The sequence below is a fragment of the Vicugna pacos genome, chromosome 31 (genome assembly GCF_048564905.1).
Source record: "Vicugna pacos chromosome 31, VicPac4, whole genome shotgun sequence".
Classification (NCBI taxonomy): domain Eukaryota; kingdom Metazoa; phylum Chordata; class Mammalia; order Artiodactyla; family Camelidae; genus Vicugna; species Vicugna pacos.
In genome coordinates, this window is record NC_133017.1 from 6,701,261 (window position 1) to 6,722,032 (window position 20,772).

Genomic DNA, 20,772 nt, shown 5'->3' on the forward strand with positions numbered 1-20,772 from the left:
GAAATTGCAGATAACACTGGACTGTCCACTTTGATGTGGGATTGGGCTTATGTGAAAATCAAAAGGACAGTGTGACCTTTGCTAACATCTGCTTTTCTCATTTTTAGGAAGAGAACAGTAAGTCAAAACCTCTGTTGTTATTATTTTAGACAGTGTCTCTTAAAACATTATGTAACCCTGTGCCTTAGGACCCTAAGAGAGTCTCTGTTCTTAGAAGAACCTGGATTCAGAGAGATAGGGTCTTACATCTGAGTCCCACAGTGGTCTCTTATTAGCAATGAGAGCTTGGGCAAATCAGTTACCCTCTTTAAGCCACAGGATCTTCATTTGCAAAAGGAAGATAAGAATAAGGATTGTTTGGGTGATTAAATTATACACACACACACATGCACACATACATATATGTACAACATTTAATACAGTGACTAGCACATACTAGGCACTCAACAAATTCCTGTTATGGATTTTTAAGTGCATATATAAAAGGAGGAGAAATTTGCAGGAAGTTGTAGGAAAACTTAGTTCATGGCCCCAAAAAGGGCTCTGATCAGTCAGTCCCCAGTGCTGTGCTAATAAGCAGAGACTATAGCACTTGAGGATTTATGTTAAACATAAAAAGGAAGGTATTTAAACATAATTATTAAACAGCAGGTACATTTATAATGTTGGCTGGATCATCTTATCTGGAGAGCTTTAATAAGCAGAGAGTCTCCCCTGTTCTAGAGATGGCCACGCAGGAAAATGACGTGGGTGGGTGGGCCGTTCTCACCCCAAGATCACATGACTGAGTACTCACGGAAGTAACACCTCTTGTATGTTATTCCAGATGGACTGTCCTCCCATGATTATTGTCAGCTGTGTCATCAGTTCAAGGAGACAGCCACTTGAGTCACACTGGAATATTAGAAAGAAAATCTCATTTAAATTTTGGATAGCTCTAACATGAAATAAAGTCATTATTTTATGCCTAAAATATCTAAGGAACAGAGAGTAAAGACACTCTTCATTGGGCAACTAAGAGAAAACCTGAAACAGGTTAGACTTTCAGAACACAAAGCTGTATTCACACCTCTTCATTTCTGTATTTTTACAGCCAATACACCAGATCTCACAGATAAGTCACAAATCTGCCCTTAAAGAATGTGTTGTAGAAACACGAGGAGTAGTAGTTGACAAAGTGGAACAAGAACACCTTCATGGCTGGGTTGTTCTCATAGTCAGTCTGGTCCTTGGGAGCTCTGCAGCTAGAATAAAGAAAAGTTAAGTCTGCAAAATTGTGAACGGCTTTGAGACCCTAATCAAAGCCACGGACACATGAGTTAACACGCTAAATATGTATATATATATATATATATATATATATATATATATATATATATATATATATATACACACACAATTCACACTGTTTTCATATCAGCTCTTTTGAATTTCTTAACATATCCACTATGTTAATTCCAACTGTACACACTGTTGTAAGAGTTTCTCCCACTAAGAACGAAATATCCCACAAGGCAAAAAAAAAAGTCACCCGTTCCTTAAAATTTATAAGCACAAAAGTATCTAATGGGCAAGAAATTTCCTTTGTCAGGTGTAATTTGAAAGAAAGCTACTTCTAAACATCCTGCTAAATAATATTCTCTTGTCTCCCTGAACGGCAGTAAGGTAGGACTATTGAAGAAGACAAACAAAACACGGGGCAACTTGCTAGAAGCATTTGGGGAACATAAAACGGGTCATCCTTCTAGTTCAGAATTTGAATTGGTCTTAGTATTTTCAGAAGATGACAACTGAGCAGACCACTGGGAGAACCACCCAGCCACATGCAACGTGTGGGAAGCACTTAACTTAGGCCGCTAAGCCGCTGGGTGGGATACAAGCCAGAGAGAAGAAACATTTATTATAGAAGTCGCAGCTGATGAGACTAGAGCTACACTAACGGGAACAGCATGGGGGGAAGACATATAACAGTGTGATTACTTGTCCTCTCCGTAACGCACAAGCAAATCTGCCACTGGAACCACGACCCTCTTCCACTTATTTGCAATACAGAGACTATTTACTTTCAACAATAGGGTACATTATCTAACGTAATTGAAATTATTATTAAGCACTGACATATTTACACAGAGTTTGGACATTCTAAAGCTTCCTTTGTCCCTTTTACTAATGCAAAAATGGAGCTAATTCACTTCTCACATAGGCTAGAGAAAATACGTTTACACTTGAAGTTAACTAAAGACTGTAATGTACTGCAATTGAAGTGCTTAAAAGATAGTCTCTGTTTTGACCTGGTTCTAAAACTAGTGTAGAAATTATCTCAGCTGCAGGAGGACCTTACCAGAGTCAGTCATCATGATTGCCACTTTCTCATATATGGCGTTCAGGGTCACCATGATGATAAAACTGATGAGGGAAGCAGTGATGGGTGTGGCCCACCTGCACAGTCAGGTACTTTTGGATTGGGTCTGTTCCATTCAGGTTCTTGGGAAGTTTTGCAGAAAATACAATGAACACTGAAAGTCCTTAGACAATGATCCCAATAACTGAAGCAATGGTCAACAGGATCTGACAACCCAAAAACCCAGCAGCATAAGACTCACTAATGATCATATTTTTACACAGAAAACTTGCCCCCAACCCAGCTTAAACAGAAAACATGCATGTGTTGTAAACCCCACATAAACGTGAGAAGTGATATAAATCGCAGGTAAATGCCATGAGACGTGAATATCAGGCATGTTAAATTTTAGGGGAGGAGGAATGAAAGATGTCAAAAAGAATGAGTGCATCCAGTAATGTAACATGCTGACAGCAGGAGCAGCTGTGTGCAGGGCATAGGGAATATATGGGAACTCCACTTTCTGTGAATTTTTCTGTAAACCTAAAACTGCACTAAAGAAGGAAGCCTGTTAAGTATATTTTAATGGGTGAAAATGGGGTAACTGGTGGCATGATATTTTGGAGGGAAGTCTGTGATAGCAGAACCAATGAAAGTATCCCTTCTACATCTGTAGAATTACTTAGGTTATGAACTAGTTGTAACCCATGAAGGGGATATGCTTCCTTTCAAGGAAGAACCTATCACTGATTCAGGGGTCAGCAGGTGCTAGCTATCGTCTTCATTCTGAATAAAACCAGTGAAGCTGTGGACATGCCCTGAGGGAAACAGTGGAAGTGACAGCAGGTCTCTGCTGATGAAAGCTTCACATGCTTTTCATACTCCTTGAGATCCTAAAATGGCAGGTATTCCTACTCCCTGCATTTACATAAGTTTCATGTCCCTGATCCCCTGTAGTTCTGACTGTGTGGACCCAAGGGCAGCGGGGGTGTCTGAAGCATAATTTGCACGTGGCTGATAGGGTTTCAGTTCCTCACTTGGCAGGTTTTTTCCTGCCCATTGAAGAATGCACATTAAAGATCCCATTTTTAAACTGTTTTCCTTCCATCTACCTTCTTGGTCATAGTCCAGAAGCATGTACTCAGTGTCCCTGGCTGCTCCTGATGACTGCCCCAGATAGAAAGCTACAAAGAATGTGAATTTCAGGACTAAGTGAACCACATCATGTTATTTACAGTAACAGCGGGTGGCTGGCTTGCACCTGCAGGGGAGAGCAGAGGGAGTGTTTACAAGCCCCCCCTGGAGCCACACTCCTGCATCTGGATCCCAGCTCCGATGCTAGCTGTGAGGACTTGTGGAAATTTCTTAACCTCTAGGGGCTTCAATCTCCTCACCCATATAATGGGAGGATAATAATAGCAATTTATAGGACCATTGTGATGAGTCAATTAGTTACTAATTGTGAAAACAATTGGAACATTAACCGCAGGCATGTGAAAAACTCTACCTAAGTATTAGCTATGAATATGGTGACCAAAGTCTTTTTTTAATTATTATTTTTTTTTTACATTTTTTATTGATTCATAATCATTTTACAGTGTTGTGTCAAATTCCAGTTTTCAGCACAATTTTTCAGTCATTCATGGACATATACACACTCATTGTCACATTTTTTTCTCTGTGATTTATCATAACATTTTGTGTATATTTCCCTGTGCTATACAATGTTATCTTGTTTATCTATTCTACAATTTTGAAATCCCAGTCTATCCCTTCCCACCCTCTACCCCCCCCGTAACCACATGTCTGTATTCTCTGTCCATGAGTCTATTTCTGTCCTGTATTTATGCTTTGTTTTTGTTTGTTTTTGTTTTTTAGATTCCACATATGAGCGATCTCATATGGTATTTTTCTTTCTCTTTCTGGCTTACTTCACTTAGAATGACATTCTCTAGGATCATCCATGTTGCTGCAAATGGCATTATGTTGTCGGTTTTTATGGCTGAGTAGTATTCCATTGTATAAATATACCACATCTTCTTTATCCAGTCACCAGTTGATGGACCAAAGTCTTAAAAAGGCGTTCTTCTTAGTTTTTAAGCCATCAGTTTGTAGAGAAAGCATTTTATTTTCTCCTCTACTCTCTTTCATCATCCTTTCCTTCACAGTTAAGTCTTCATGCTTGTGAAAGGAATAACTTTTTGGTGTGTGTGTGATTAAATGTGAAAATTAGTTAAGGCTGAGAAAAATGTATTATAGAAGGTATATTAAGCCTTCCTCTCTTGTACAGCACATATAGGCCATTTAAATAGTATGCATTTTTTAAAAGTCTGCATAATAATTTTTTAATTATGTATTAAGTAAACATAAAAGTTAAGAATCCTTAAATGCTTACTATTGCCTCAGCACACATCTATTTTTCAAAATCCTCACAATTACCCTGTGGGGAAAGTAATATTATATCTCTTTTACAGATGAGGAAATAGAGCCACGTGGAAATGATGCAATTTGCCCCAAATGAAGCAACTTTTATGTGAAAGTACTGAAATACTCAAAGAGCCCAAAGACACACTAACTGTATAGCACTGTCTCCTACATGGTCTGTAAAATCAATTCTAATTCATTTCAGAACTTTTACAAACTTGAAACATTTCCATTTTTCTTCCAAGCACTTAATGGGTTCAATATTTCTTAAGAAACAGGAAAGCTTTCCATTCTCCTTCCTTAAGTTTCTTATTTATCATCTTTTCTGATCATAAATTTAACATTTGCTCATTAAAGAAAATTTGAAAGCACTCAGTAATGGACAGAACTTCTGTCCTGTATCTGTCCCCAGTCTTAGAAGAGGACCCAGAACTTGCTTTAGGATAAGTAACCTCCCTTTCGTTTTTAGTCCTGTGATTTAACCTCGATTGACCCACTCTTTCTGAAGCACCAGAAGTAGATCTCAGTTGGTTTAAGACAAATAATACCCCTCATTGTATTGGCCTCGCACATGATTGGAGAATTGGCAAATAACCCAGGAAGAGCCACTATTATGTGAGGAGATATGTGCTGGTGCCCATGTGAATCATAAGCTTCCTCTATCAAGAGAGAAAGGGGCCAAAAGGGACCTGTCTTGGTTTGGATGGATGATCTGGGATGCTGCGTGCCTAGAAGCATCATGCTGAGACATCTTTGGACACAGAATGAAGACAGGACAAAAGCAGCCCTTGACATCATCTGGGCTAGAGTATCTCTCCTTGACTGAAGCCAGACCTCAGACTGGAGGTTTTCATTTACAGGAACCAATAAATTCCATGCATCCCCATTTTTTGGTTGTTATTTAAACACATTGGAGATTGATTTTGTCACCTGCAATCAAAAGACCCCAACTCTGAAAATGAATAAAAAATAAAATAAGAATAATTGCTTCGACCTTTAGACATAATTCCTTCAGAACGGTGCATTGTTTGTATATTACAAATCATTTTATATATTAATTTTATCCTCAAATCTATCATAACACTTTGACATGTCATAAAATATTTTCATGGACACACTTTTTCATGACTGCATACTATTCTACTTTGTGAAGGGTTGGAAGAATATTTTGGCTGAGATTTTATATATATATTTATACACATACATATAAAAGTATGTCTGTGACTTGCATCCATACTGACTTTTCCCTGCCATTTTGAAATAATTCCTGATTAAAAGTTTTTCAAAGCTGAATTAGTGGATTAAAACATATGAGTATTTTTGACTCTTGATATCAACTGCTAGACTGCTTTCTAAGAAGGCTTGAGGAGTACACCAGAATTTAACACAGCATTGTAAATCAACCATACTTCACAAAAATTATCCAGTAACTAGGCATGATATTGGTGATCATTGGCATTTCATCCTCATAAACAGAGCTGTGTCACTTGAGAGGTGGAAAACTATTTCATTTTGATGTGCACTGAGTGAATTACCATTGAAGTGTGATATCTATTTTTTCCTTTGTGAATGTGTGTTCATCTTTTCGGCCTTCTGCGCTCCTGAGATTTTTTGATGTTACCTTTGAAGTGATCTGAACTCTCTATGTATTGAAGGAATTAGCCCCTGGTCGGATTTGTAAACAAATAACATCCTCTGGTGTTTTGTTTAAAATTAGGATGCTTCTGATGCATGGAAATCTTTGTATACTTTCCTCTGAAACTTACTGTTCATCTAGAGGCTGTATACTCATCCATATTTATTTCTAGTTTTTTTTTCTAATTGTGTTACTTTTTAAGTGTTTCTGGAATTTATCACAATATATGGTTCACTGTATGATTTCAATCTTTTCTTTTCCCCCCAAGTAGCTAACAAGTGTTCTATTCACTGAATAACCTTTATTTATCTCCCTGATTTGTAATGCCTTCCATCTCTTATATTAAATTATTATTGATATCAGAGCCCATATCTGGACTTCCTGCCCTATTTTCTAATCTGGCTATTCTTGAACAAGTAAAACTCTCATTATCTTATTAATTATTATATTACTAATATTATTTTATTCACAATAAACCCAAAAGAATTTTATAATTTCTGATACTTTGGAGATATGATCTTTTAATCTAGAATCATGTGATTAAAGCACCTTTTATACCTTTCAGTAATTTTTACTTTTATTTTTTGATAGTTCCTACTATCCTTTTGTTAGGCTATTTTTGGATATTTTACCTTGGCTGTTACACTTGGAAAATTTTAGAAATCTTAATGCCTCCAACTGGTCTCTTAATCAGACCCTGGAGAATCCTAAACCACTGATCTGATTTGAACAAATGAGGTGAAAAGAATTGGGTGAAGCACTGTGAGCAGAAGAGACTGTGGAACCTCCAGAGTGGCACGCTGCATTGGCTCAGATGTTCTCTGGAAAAAGTTTTCTCTATGAGACTACATAGTTCCCAGCTTGACTTTCAGTTTTCTCAGCATTTCACATTAGATTTTAAAAGTCTGTGGCAGGTTCTTACCCAGAAATAGAGCACTTGCACAAAGGGTTATATGTATACACTTTCCCCAGGTGGTAAAGGGAACACGCTCTTCTTCCTAATTAAAAAAACAAGTTTAGTCAATCAAGGGATTACACCAATGAAATGATATTTTTCCTAACTGGTCACTAAATCCTAAACATAATATAAAAAAATAATAATTTTCAGACATAGCCTCATTGTTTGTAAATACATGGGTTTTTTTCTGTTTTTTTTTCTTTTTCTTTTCTGTTAACGATGTCAAACGCACAACAAAATATGTACAGTGTTCGTTTTAATACTATTTTTTGAAAATTCACATGTGAACAGTAAACTGTTTCCCTGCCATGGTCTGAACACCTGACCAGGCCAAGCTTTAAAGCTCTATTCCTTAGCTTGCCTTTGATTTCAGAAGTGACGGTAGTTACAGCTTAGAGTCTGTGCAGGACAGAAAATATCACAGCTGTCTGCAGCTAACTGGTCTCTACTGTGTGTTTCTTGGTTGAACTTTATGTGTTAATTAGCTACAACTATGAAGTTTAAGAATTTCCATTTTAGAGTTTATATTTAGAATTTTTTAAGAGATGAAATCAGTAAGACTCAAGATTTACCTGGATTATAAAACCAGATATAGTATAATAATAGCTGTAACTAAGTACATGGCCCTTCCTCTCTGCCAGGAGGCCTTCCAAGTAGATTCTGTACATTACTTCGACCCGTCTTTACCACTGTCATGAAGAAGCAACTCTCTTATTCTTATTTTATAGGAACCAATGGCACAGAGAAGTTAAGTTGTCCAAGATCACTCAGGAAGTAAGCTGCTGTGTTCAAATATGAATTTAGGCAACTTCATTCGCAAGATCTCACTACCACGACGCTGGCCTCTCTAAACAATGGAGCATGCTTTCGCAAGTAAAGTAAAATACTTCAAGTAAAAAACTAAAAAAAAATAAGGCAATTTTTTAAATAAGGAAGAATGATAAAGTTAAATGAGTCTTCATCTTCAATTTTTCAACAAGCATGTTTCAATGAAAATTTAAACTTATTAGTTGGCAATTTTAAATTTAAACTTGGCAGTTTAAATGACCAAAAAACTTTTCTTCAGTATTTTTTGTATGCTGCCAATATGATAAGTTTTTGTTTTTCAGGACTCAAAAGCATTATGAACATCTAATTTTGTCTTAGTTTCAGCTTTCATCTCTGAATGTACAGTCTTTCACCAACATACGCTTTTACCCACATCTTCAGTTGTAAACAATGGGAACTATTCATAATGGGGATTATTAGAAGCTTATTACATTGTAAAAGACCAATGTCACTTTCTATTGGTAGCTGAACCTCATTTTTGTTCATTTATAAAAAGAGGAGTTTGACCTACTCCCTCCATATCTTTTCAGTGCCAACATTCTGTAGATCTGTGATTCAATTTATTAAATCAATATTTGGAGACATTTTCAGATGATCCTAGTAAAAGCATTTTTTTCCCAAGAGTTATTCATGCTCACAACCTACTGTCCTGTTGCTGCTGACCGCAAGCACCATCAGCTCTAAATTATCTCAGCTGATGGAAAGAAGCAATAATACAGATGACTCAAAAATCATCTTTTCATAGCTCTGGAATGTTGATACAAAGATATATAGTTTTATTTTTTTTAATTTTGCAGCAGGAGTGGCAGCAATAAATTTACATTTCCAATTATGTAAAATGCCTAGCTCAAACACTGCTCAAATACTGATGGCACCTCAACAAATGTTTCCCTGCTTCTTCTACCCTTTCTCTGACTTTAGGATGAGAGTCATGCTTCTTTGTGCACATCCCAATAGGAAGGGGGAGCAGTGACCGGGACTTAGTTCAAGACAAAGGGGCACCTAGTCTACGATGAAAAGGAGGCCGCAATAATGAAGGTGCATGTGAAAAAATGGGAGTCAACTATAAAAACCAATTTGTCTTTCCTTCTACATCTGTGTCATTGCAGCTAATTTATATTTTGCATTTTTTTATTGGTGTTATGAAAGGATACAGATCAATGCCTCTTTTCATATACACTTATACCAGTCTTTTTCTTTTCCCCTTTTTTCTGTTATTATGAAGGAAGGACCTCACTTCCCTTCTGTGTCCACCATTCCAGGCAGTGCTCCTTCAACTTGGCTGCACATTAGAATAACCAGAGGAGCTTTAAAAACTTCCCTATGCCAGAATGCACCCCAGGCCACTGAGTACCATCAGAGTTTGCAGTGATGGAATCCAGGCACCAACATTTTTTAAGGTCCCCTGGTGATTCCAACATGCAGCCAAGGCTGACAAGTCCAGAAGTAAACACACTAAAGTGCATCTAAACAGCACCCGCTTTTCCTGGGTAATCTCATCTATCTCCACGTGGGGACAACGTGCCTCCTATTCTGGCCAGACTTGTTCTTCCTGCTCAACCGTGTCCCATTTGTACTCAAGCACTGCCTGGCGCCGATTCCAGAACTCCAGAAGTAAGGTGACTAACAGAGAGAGAGAACAGCAGAATGTGGATCTTCAGTGATGACTGATGCTTCAGAAATCTGTACTTAATATTTATTACACTTAACACTTTGGTAAATGGTTAATAAAATCACATTTTATTTATAGGTGATACTAAAGAGAAAAATGAGTTAATACCTTTTTTTAAGAAAAAAGAAAATGAAGATAATTTATTGAACTTTTGGAAACAGACAAGCTCTCTAGCTCAAGGGAAAGGTATTAACGTGATGGTCAGAGGCAGGTGACTGTCTGATGCTAAAGTACCTGCTTCCAGCATATTATGCCCACTAAAAACACAAATATTGGGGGGAAGGGTGGGTATATCTCAGTGGTAAAGCACGTTCTAAGCATGCACAAGGTCCTGGGTTCAAGTCCCATTACCTCCATTAAAAAAATTTAAAAAAAGCACAAGTAACTGTCACAATTTAAAAGCAATGCACGGTGCACCCTCCAAGCCTTCTCCTCACATCACTCTGTCTCTTCTGTCCAAAGGATCTGAGGGTGGGGAAGGGGATGAGAATACTTTAGTAGCCCCTGCATTTCTATTTTCCACCACCCCAGTCACACAAACTTAAAATAATATTCTTAAATATGGAAAACTGCCATTTTCCTCAATCATCGGTAATTTTTAGAAATCATCATTCTGTTTTAAGACTCGTAATTTTAAATAGTAGACAAAAACAACATGAAATGTTAATTGAAAATGAGGCTTCAGGGTGAATCCCCTAAGCCCTTCTTCCCACCAGACTGTTACCCCTAGGCCCCAACTCTAGAGAAATTGCAGAATAACCACTGTGTCCTCCACCATTGTACCTGAGTCTCTACAATGCTCTGAGAATAAAGAGGAAAAAGACACAGTCCCTGCTTCCGGGAGCTCCTAGGTGCACAGGACTCATTGTGAAATGATGGCTGAGGAGGCGTGTTAAGAGGGCTTGGATAACAGTCAGCAGAGGGTGCTCGGGGCAGGGAGCCGGAACTGTAGCCAAGGCTCTCCCAGAGGAGAGAACCACTGTGGTGAGCTCTGAGATGCCCTAGAATTGATCAGGTGAACTTATAATGTTAAGGCCATTTCTCCCTGGGGAGCTGCACATGCAAAGGAGGGAGGCCAAAGAGAGCCAGGTCCCTTCCAGGAACTGCAAATAGTCTAGAAGCGAGCACAGGGTGTGGGAGGCAGGTGAGGCAACCAGGTGGAGAGATCACAGGGGCACATCACAAAGGGCTCTGTGTGCCTCCAAGGTAGAGGAGACATGCAAAGTGATCTAGAAAGAGACAAGATAGAGGCAGGGAGGACTATTGGCAGGTTCATGTGAAGGCCTGCTGAGGCCCTGCCAGGAGGAGAGAGAAGAAAACATTTCAGCAGGTGGACGGATTGGCCACAGGTGTGATGGAAGGGCAGGAAGGGGACAAAGATGCCGACCAGCTTTCTGGCTTTGGCAGTGTCTAATTTATAATGCCATTCCCTGAAATAAGAAAGGCAGGAACCTCCTAGAGGAAAACATAGGCAAAACATTATCTGACATACATTTCAAAAATTTTCTCCTAGAAAAAATAAAAGTAAGAAAAAACAAATGGGACCTAATGAAACTTACAAGCTTCTGCAGAGCAAAGGAAACCAGAAATAAAACAAGAAGAAAACCTACGGAATGGGAGAAAATTTTTGCAAGTGAAACCGACAAAGGCTTGATCTCCAAAATATATAAGCAGCTCATACGACTCAATAAGAAAAAAATAAACAACCCAATCCAAAAATGAGCAGAAGACCTAAACAAGCAACTCTCCAAGGAAGACATACAAATGATCAAAAAGCACATGAAAAAATGCTCAATATCACTAATTATCAGAGAAATGCAAATCAAAACTACAATGAGGTATCACCTCACACCAGTCAGAATGGCCGTCATTCAAAAATCCAAAAATGACAAATGCTGGAGAGACTGTGGAGAAAGGGGAACCCTCCTACACTGCTGGTGGGAATGCAGTTTGGTGCAGCCACTATGGAAAACAGTGTGGAGATTCCTCAAAAGACTAGGAATAGACTTACCATATGACCCAGGAATCCCACTCCTGGGCTTGTACCCAGAAGGAAATCTACTTCAGGATGACACCTGCACCCCAATGTTCATAGCAGCACTGTTTACAATAGCCAAAACATGGAAACAGCCTAAATGTCCATCAACAGGTGACTGGATAAAGAAGACGTGGTATATTTATACAATGGAATACTGCTCAGCCATAAAAACTAACAACATAATGCCATTTGCAGCAACATGGATGCTCCTGGAGAATGTCATTCTAAGTGAAGTAAGCCAGAAAGAGAAAGAAAAATACCATACGAGATCACTCATATGTGGAATCTAAAAAACAAAAACAAACAAAAACAAAGCATAAATACAGGACAGAAATAGACTCATGGATAAAGAATACAAACTTGTGGTTACCAGGGGGGTAGAGGGTGGGAAGGGATAGACTGGGATTTCAAAATTGTAGAATAGATAAACAAGATTACACTGTATAGCACAGGGAAATATACACAAAATGTTATGATAAATCACAGAGAAATAAATGTGACAATGAGTGTGTATATGTCCATGAATGACTAAAAAATTGTGCTGAACACTGGAATTTGACACAACCTTGTAAAATGATTATAAATGAATAAAAAATGTTAAAAAAAAAAGAAGGGCAGGAAGAGGGGCAAGTCATGAGAGGAGACAACTGATTCAGTTCTGGCTGGGTGCCTGTGGGCTCCAGGAGAGATGTGCAGTAGGCAAATAAAAGTCTAGAAATCGGGAGAAAGTTCTAGGCTGAGCCAAGTAGTTTTCCTGTTTCAAGAGGCTAATTGGTGTGAGTGGACAAGCTCACAAGAGGTGTATAGGGATAGCTCTCACCCTCCTGCATATGGGATGCATTTGGGAGCCTTTAAAAAATAGTGCACCACAGCCTGGAGTGGGGCCTTTGTACTGTTTATTATTTTTTAAATACTTCTTTTATTTTTGTGGGGAGTATTGAGCTTTATTTATTTTAATGGAGGTACTGGGAATTGAACCCAGGACCTCTTGCATGCTAAGCACGTGCTCTACCACTAAGCCATACCCTCCCGACCTTTTTTTGTTTTTAGACGTTAGCTCTACCCAGCAGTTAGGGTTGAGAATCAACCTGCAGAGAGCAGAGAGCCTTGGGGTTAGAGAACAAGGAGAAGCTGCCCAGAGCCCTGTAGACCCCACCAGGGGCAGCCGGAGATGCAGGGAGCCTCGGAAGGGCTATGAGGAATGTGAACTCAACACTCCCCAATGGCAAAGACGTCAAACATGTTTCAAGCACCCACTTCCCAGCAGTGTTTGTTCTGACTTTACTAGTATTCCAGTAATACTGAGTGAGAATAGAAATTATCTGGACACAGGGATCAAATTCAAATGCTGATTATGACCATTCTTAGTTGCATGATTACTGATTAAAAATTACTCGTCTGCCACGTGTAAAACGGGGGACCTAGCACAGTGCTCGTGGGCTGCTGTGAGCGTAATGAAATGACATCTATAAAGGCGCTCCTGACTCTCAGAGGTAATTGCTACTATTGTCCCCATTTGGGACACCAAGAAACAGAGGCACAGAAAGCTTCAAACATTTGCCCAAGATGAGGGTTGAGGTCAGGAATCAAGCCAATGACTTCTTGGATCCAGAGCCCAGGATCTTCTTACGAACAACACGGCACTGCCCAGGCTCCCTGCTTCAAAACCAGCCTCCCTTTGGCTCAGTTCCATGGCACCTGCACTGCACAGATGTCCTCACTGCCTGCCTGCCCTCCCGGTGTCTGACCCCAGCACTCCTCCCTCTGTCCCACACAGCACTTCCTTGGGCACACCATCGCTCACGAGGCCATTGCTGTGGCTACTCGGATGTTTACACGGAAACGCAGGTGGCAGCCCAGCTTTTTGCTATACATGCTGCTGTCAGTGGAGGCAAAGAGCTCACAGTTGGTGGGGGAGGCCACTTGTGGTCTCCTCCTTGGCTGGAGAGCTGGATGAAATCCAGTTTCCCTTTGCAACTTAGACATCCAGCATGAGAGATATGTAAGGCCATCTGGCCTCTCAACATAGAAATGATGCCCCCGCAGTCGTTCTTAACATTGTAATCTCCTGACTCCACCAGGGAGCACAGGCAATGGCCTGTTGTCCACCAAGTTTTGTTTCCTTGCACAACAGCTACAATGGGGTGAGTTAACACCGGACCAGAAAATCTACAAAGCCCTCGTGTACTATTTCCTGACACTTGCAGGTCACCAAAATACCCCAGATCCTCCAAGTAAACAACTAGTAAGAGGAACTGAGCTGGCTCGTCTGTCAGACCCCTGATGGCAGGACTGATTTGGCCTCTCCTGCTCTCGGGATGATCCGTTCTCCTTCTGTGTGCCCTTCCCCGAGTGAAACGGACTGTTCTTTGTTTATGGGCTAGGGAGTATTTATGGCTGTCTGACCAGAACCTTCAAAAGTAGAGCTCTTGGTGAGAGTGGAAGCATGGCACCCACGTCTCATGAGCTCAGCTACTCAACAGCCTCATCTAGCCAAGACTGTGGCCAACACCAGGGGTCCATGCTGTTGAGTGTTGGGTCTGGAGAGCAATGCCTTCGCCACTGAGAAGCTGCCCCACCACTTGTGACCTTGTCCCCATCGAGGGGGAGGTGACGCATCCATGGGATGGAAGCCGCGAGGGCACTAGGTGACTGTGGACCAAGCTGTGACTGGCTGGTCCTGCCCCCCATGTGACCCATGTTATCCTCAAGTGCAGAAAATCCCCAAAAAGACCCCTGCTTGAGTGAATGGGTCACCTATAAGCCAACTGTTCTTGAGCCGCCTAAGAAGCAACACAGTATATACAGTGAGCCACCCACTCACTGAAGTCCCCAAGGCTCACAGCTCCCTAATGTGACACCAGGTAATCCCAGCAAACAGAAGACCCTTACTTTATAATTGACTTGAGAATTCTACTACCAACACTGCCTTCCACCTTCCACTTATGAAGTTCTTTCCACTCTATCCCCTGCTCTGCAATTGTGCAATCAGTCCAGAGCTCCTTCATGAGACAGGAGGGAAGGGGGAAGGGCACTGCCATTAAAAGAATGGCACAGCCATTAGCACCGAGACGGTGGAAAAGTCAACTCCCAGTAGATCTTGAGCTTCAATACACACTCACTGAAATACAGCAGGATGCTATATGGCACTCCCACAGGTGCCAGGACAGGTTCAAGGCTGACCATGAAAGGTCAAAGGGTGAGTGGTGGCCCAATTTCTGGTAATCGCAACACCTTCCCCAAAGCGGTTGGAATATTCCTCCCACTTATTAGCATATGAAGATACTGAGGGCATAAAAACTAACAACCACACCTCGTGGCTGCTCTCTCTGCTGAGGGAGACAGCCCACACTCTGTCTGTGGAGTGTGTATCTACTTTTCCTTTAAACTGGAGCACCCAACCCTCACGCCTCATGGCCTTTCTGTTGCCTTCTGAAACAGCCCACTCTGTCTGTGGAGTATATATCTCTCTGAATAAATCTACATTTACTGAATTGTGGCTCTCTCTTGGATTCGTTCCTGTGCAAACCAAGGACCCACACATCACGAGGTGCATCTCAGGGACCCAAATAAGACCTGGGATACGGCCATCCTCTCCCCCACATTTTCCTGTATCATACATTCCTTCCCAAAGGATCTCACCTTGTGCACTCCAAAGTAGACGGCACTCATGTGTCCTGACGTGGATCTGCTTCTGCGTTTATCATTTCTTATGTCCACTAGAACGTCATCTTCATGAGGACAGGGATTTGGTTCTGTTCACAATGGAAGCACCAGCACATGACAGGTGCAGAAGAAGTATTAGCTGAATGAATGAGCTGTGGGAAGTCCTGGGAATTCAACCTGGAACTCCTAGCCACTTGGGCCCCAGCTCACTCCAGTTGCTCCCTCCTACTCATGGCTGACCTCTTGCCACCACTCTCTGCTCTGCCATCACCTGAGCCTGGATGAGCTGAGATGAGCACACACCACGGAGAGCATGGTGAATGGTTCACGTCGTTGCAACACACTCGCCCTCTGACTGCCAGGGGTTACTTAGGATGGACAAACTGAAGGGAGCACCATGTGCACCGCCCTAACCTACAACTCACTTGAAGCACCAGGAATGCACACATGGGAAGCGCAGGCCCTTTCCAACCTAAGGAGAGGGACTATGGGTGAGAAGAGGGTCTCTGTCAACTAACAGTCTCTTTACAAGCCCAGTCTTAGAAAAGCTCTTTAAAGACACTTTTGGTATCTTCCTTGTGTTTCGGTAATCCCTCTAGATTTTGTCATTTTAATCTATGCATCAGAAATACAGATGCTCTTGAAATCTCTATTGATTTTCAATGAAGAAAATCCTCAATTTCCTTCTCTGCTAGGAAAATTACTGCACTTTATATAAAAAAAGGCAGCTTCCTTTCATGAGTTTCTATCTTCAAACACCTAATTTCACAAGAATCAGTGAAGCAGGACATGAAAATCTCGCTGTGCTTTATCACCTACTGGTGGGCAGGAATGAAATGAATGAGAACTGATCTCATGAGATGGGAAGGCTGGGGCTGTCTTATTCCTGCTACAGATGGAAGGGTCCATATCTGTGAAGGGGAGGAAGGACCAAGGATGAGAAACCAACATTTTCTAACCCATTTCTCTTTTTCAGAGTCTCAGACAAAACGCTGTGATTTTATAAACAAAACAAGAACATCTGCACCCTTTTAAAAGCACGCTACAACTTTACTACTACACACGGCACTCTGTCATTGACCTAAAGGCGAATGACAGCCAAGAAATTTGCGGGGATCTTATTCTGTGCTCATCCCTTTTGGTCTTTGGAACCTCAGGAAGTTTGCCTCCTCTCCCTGAGTGTCGTTTTTCTCATCCTTCAAATGGGAGTGTAACAGTCATTCATTTGCTCAGTGTCCATTCGACAACAGGAGACGGCTTATGAAAACAATAATAAAAAAAGCAAAACAGCATTTCTGATCTGTGCTTCTTCCTCCTCCTCCCTGAACATGAACTTACAGGCTAAAATGGCATCTTTCACTAAATCCCGAACGTAAGGAGCAGTTCTGATAAGGAAGTCACAGGACTGCAGGTGTAACCGAGAAATGACCCAGTGAAAAAGAATGAGTTGCCAGCAAATCCTCAAAACCCGTAAGGGTGCAAACCCTGGGAGTTACAGCCATGGGTGGGAGTTCCTTAGTTCCCCATTTCACAAAGCCGAGAACTTTGCAGGGCCCATGAAAGACACAGATAACCCAGTAAAACCACACCATGTTTTGGAGTACACCGGGGCCACATTGCTGCTGACCTGCACTGCTGTGTGTCCCAGAGCAAGAGCCCTCGGCGGGGGTGACTGTGTTTGAGGCTGGACAAGAACTTCCTGTTCTGTCTCTTTTGCTCTCTCTCTTCCTGCAATAAAACAACTGGTAGGACTCTGGTGGGGAGCACTGCACCCACATTCTCTGGGAAACCACACAACAGGCAGCTCTAGCTGATCTGAGAGAGGACACGTCAATGAACATATATACACCAAAGTCAGGCAGAAGGCTGCCTGTGGCCTTGGGAATCCAAACTAGCTTGTCCTGTTAATCAGGATATTACACATCTAAAGAAAGTGTGCACCAGATGAAGACGATGCCTTAGACAGCGTCGGTGGTTATGTCCAGCAGTGTCTAAGGACAAGTCATGCTCTGGTAGATGGGAGCATTTTGGTTGCTTTAAGAGTTTGCTACTGAAGGGCTGGGACATTTCATTGGGACTTGAAACTCCAGACCTCTTTACTCACAAAGGCAGACAAGTAGGTGAGCCAGGTCAGCCTTTATTCCAACTTCCTAACCAAAAGGCTATGAGGTCGAAAATATATTTCTCAGACTCTTCCGCAACAAGGATTCCAGATGTGGCTTTAAAAATTCCCATCAGAGACTGAGATTTGCAAATATTAACTACTATATATAAAAATAGCTAAAAAAACTAAATTTCTTCTGTATAGCACAGGGAACAATATTTAATATCTTATAATAAACTTTAGTAAAAAAATATGAAAAGGAATTCATACATATATATGTGAATATGAAAGACTGGAACATTGTGCTGTACATCAGAATTTGACACATTGTAACTGACTATACTTCAATTAATATATATATATATATATATATATATATATATATATATAATGCCCATCAGCAGCATCTGAGTGTCACTGAAAGAAGAAACCCAGATGAATGGATGCTGAGGTGGTTGGATGAGCTACGTTATTTTGCTGGGGTGGATGCAGCCTGCATGGCAGAGATCTAGAAGGAATGCTCACAACAGCCACTCACTGATCTGAAAGTGAGTTAGGTTAACAGCTTTCTGAAATCCTCACTGCCCCTCCTGATGAGCCAAGTGTCTGGCGTTTCTCTGGAAATCACTAGGCGCAGTCTGGAACTCAAAGGTAAAAATTAAAAACTGCAGTCAGGTAGCAAAGAGACTGGCAGGACGCGTTGGACAAAAGTAGGTCAGAATCAACAAGGAATGGGGAGGGGATAGAATGTGTGTTGAGGACCCTGAATTCAGGGGTGGATTGTCTATGTTGAGGACTCTGAGTCAGTATGAGTAGATGGATTTGTGTGGACTATGGACTAAAATGGTGGCCATTGTTCAGATAAGTGTGATTTGGAGTATATTTATTTGAGGAGGGTTTTTTTTTTTTTCCCCTTCAACATTGATCATTTCTAGGGAGCAGAATAATACTCTGCCACACAACATCTAAGTGCAAAAGAGATGCTATGGGATGATGGTGGTATGAAAAATTTCAGTACTGCAATTTCAAGCTTTCCTTAATGAGGTGCACAGCAGTAGGTACTTAAAATAAAATAAGGTACTTATATTAAAGACATCATCATATGTACATATCCTTTAAGATACACATATGGTGCTATAAGTGGGCCTGAAATGTGTTCTGCATTCTAAAATCCGATGAAATAAAATCAGTAGTTCAATATGCCTGTCGGCTCTAAAAACATGATGTAGCTCATGATCACAGAAAGCAAGATCAGCTAGGGAATTTGAGATTTGTCGTTTCCAGTGTCAAAGTTAATATTTTTTGCTTTACTTAAAAAGCATTTTTTTAATTAGGTCTGTCAGCATCCATTGGTATACGGGGTTCAGTAGATGTGTTCAGATATTCCAGACAGTGAATCAGAGCAAAGACTGAGGTTTAGACAGTAGTTAAATGCCTCACCCGTGTGATCAGCATCCACATACTGCTTTACTGAAAATCCTTAAAAGTGAGAACTTCATTAAAGCAACGATAAGTGAGGGGAAAAAATAGCTACAGACTAGTGGAAGTTTTATAACGTGTAAAAATGACAAAAGGCTATTCATGAGCATATTTTTAAAAACCCCTACACTTTAATAAGAAAAACAACAATCTGACAACAGGTTGTACACTGCTGTAGGAGAATCCATGCAGATGGACTCTTATGTGAATGGGGCTGGAGCTGTAGAATTAGTTAGTCTTGCAAGTAACTCAGTTAAACACAAATGCAAATGGGATACACTTCTAGAATATCTGAGGAAATATCTTGGAAAACTTACTCCTCTATGAAGCAATGACAATGGCAAAATTTCTCAAAATTAACCTCTGTAGAACTCTGGAAATTAAACCAAGACTTCCAGCAATCCGGGGAGTCTTTATTTGAGAAAGAAAAACAGCTAAATCTCCATAAAGATAGTGAGTTTTGAGGCATTGTAACTTGATCTACCCCATCCCTGTATCCTCACCTAAATGGTGGCCTTTATAAGCAATAGTCTCACAATCAAGGTAGGGGCAGAAGTGATTTAAAGTTACCCAAAAAATCCGCCCCCAGAGAGCTGTCACTATGTGACCTGTCACAAACTCATGCTGTGCAAACAGCCTGTCCCCAGAGTGTGTGTGGGAAAAAATCAGCAGTGAGTATCTAACATTACAACTGCCTGAGGCAGTGGGACCAGTAGAGGCTAACTAGTTGCTGACTAGGAAACTTAGAAGGCAAAATTGAGTAATGAGAAGTTCTGGGGGTGAAGGTAGGTTTAAAAAGCTCCAAAAAATTCTGAGAATTGTAGAAGGCAATATACATGTGTGGCACATGGCAAGGAAAGATCTGAGAAAATCCTAAGCCTTCAACACTGGCTGAACTTGAGGTTCTGCATAAGCAAGAACTAAAGGCTACGGAAGAGCTGCTGACTGCATGCTGGTGCTGAGGGCATCCCTCAGCATGCGGACACACAGCCACCTGGCAACAGCTCAAACGATTGGCTCCAGGCATTGAAAGAAATCACTGTCCAATTATTACTACAGTGATGACAACTAGGCTTTCTTCACACACACTGATCTCATGGTCATGCATGATAAAGAAAACAGACTTTAAAGAATTTGTTCAGGAAAGTAACTAAATAAATAGCTGCAGCAGCAATGACAATGGAAGCAACAATAAACCCTTGAGATGAGGAAAATCTGGCTTTCAGATCTGCCACATTGTAATATTTTAAATGTCCAGTTTTCAACAGAAAATTAGAAGATGTACAAAGAAACAGAAAAGTTTGGTCATAACAGATGGGGAAAAAGTAGTCAATAGAAACTCCCTGAGGTAGCCCAGACACTGGACTTACTAGACAAAGATATAAATAAGCAATTACACACATGTTCAAAATACTAACAGAAACCATGCCTAAAGGATTAAATTATGTGCACATCTCATTGTACAGAGAATATCAATAAATAAAATTTATAATAAAAACCAACTAGAAATTCTAGAGATACAAATATGACTAAAATAAAAACTTCAATAAGAGGTTTCTCTGTAGATATGAACTTGTTGGAGAAAAAGTCAGTTAAATTAAAACTACTGAAATTATCCAGTCTGTG

The 20,772-nt window shown here is 40.6% G+C and overlaps 1 long non-coding RNA gene across 1 annotated transcript in view; it reads right to left on the bottom strand.

The window, feature by feature from the left end:
• Positions 1–712: 712 nt before the first annotated feature.
• Positions 713–20,772, bottom strand: part of LOC140690752 (uncharacterized) — a 30,351-nt gene continuing 10,291 nt past the window's right edge. The window contains exon 3 of the long non-coding RNA XR_012066031.1: positions 713–894. This is a non-coding gene — a long non-coding RNA (uncharacterized lncRNA). The remainder of the gene's footprint in view (positions 895–20,772) is intronic.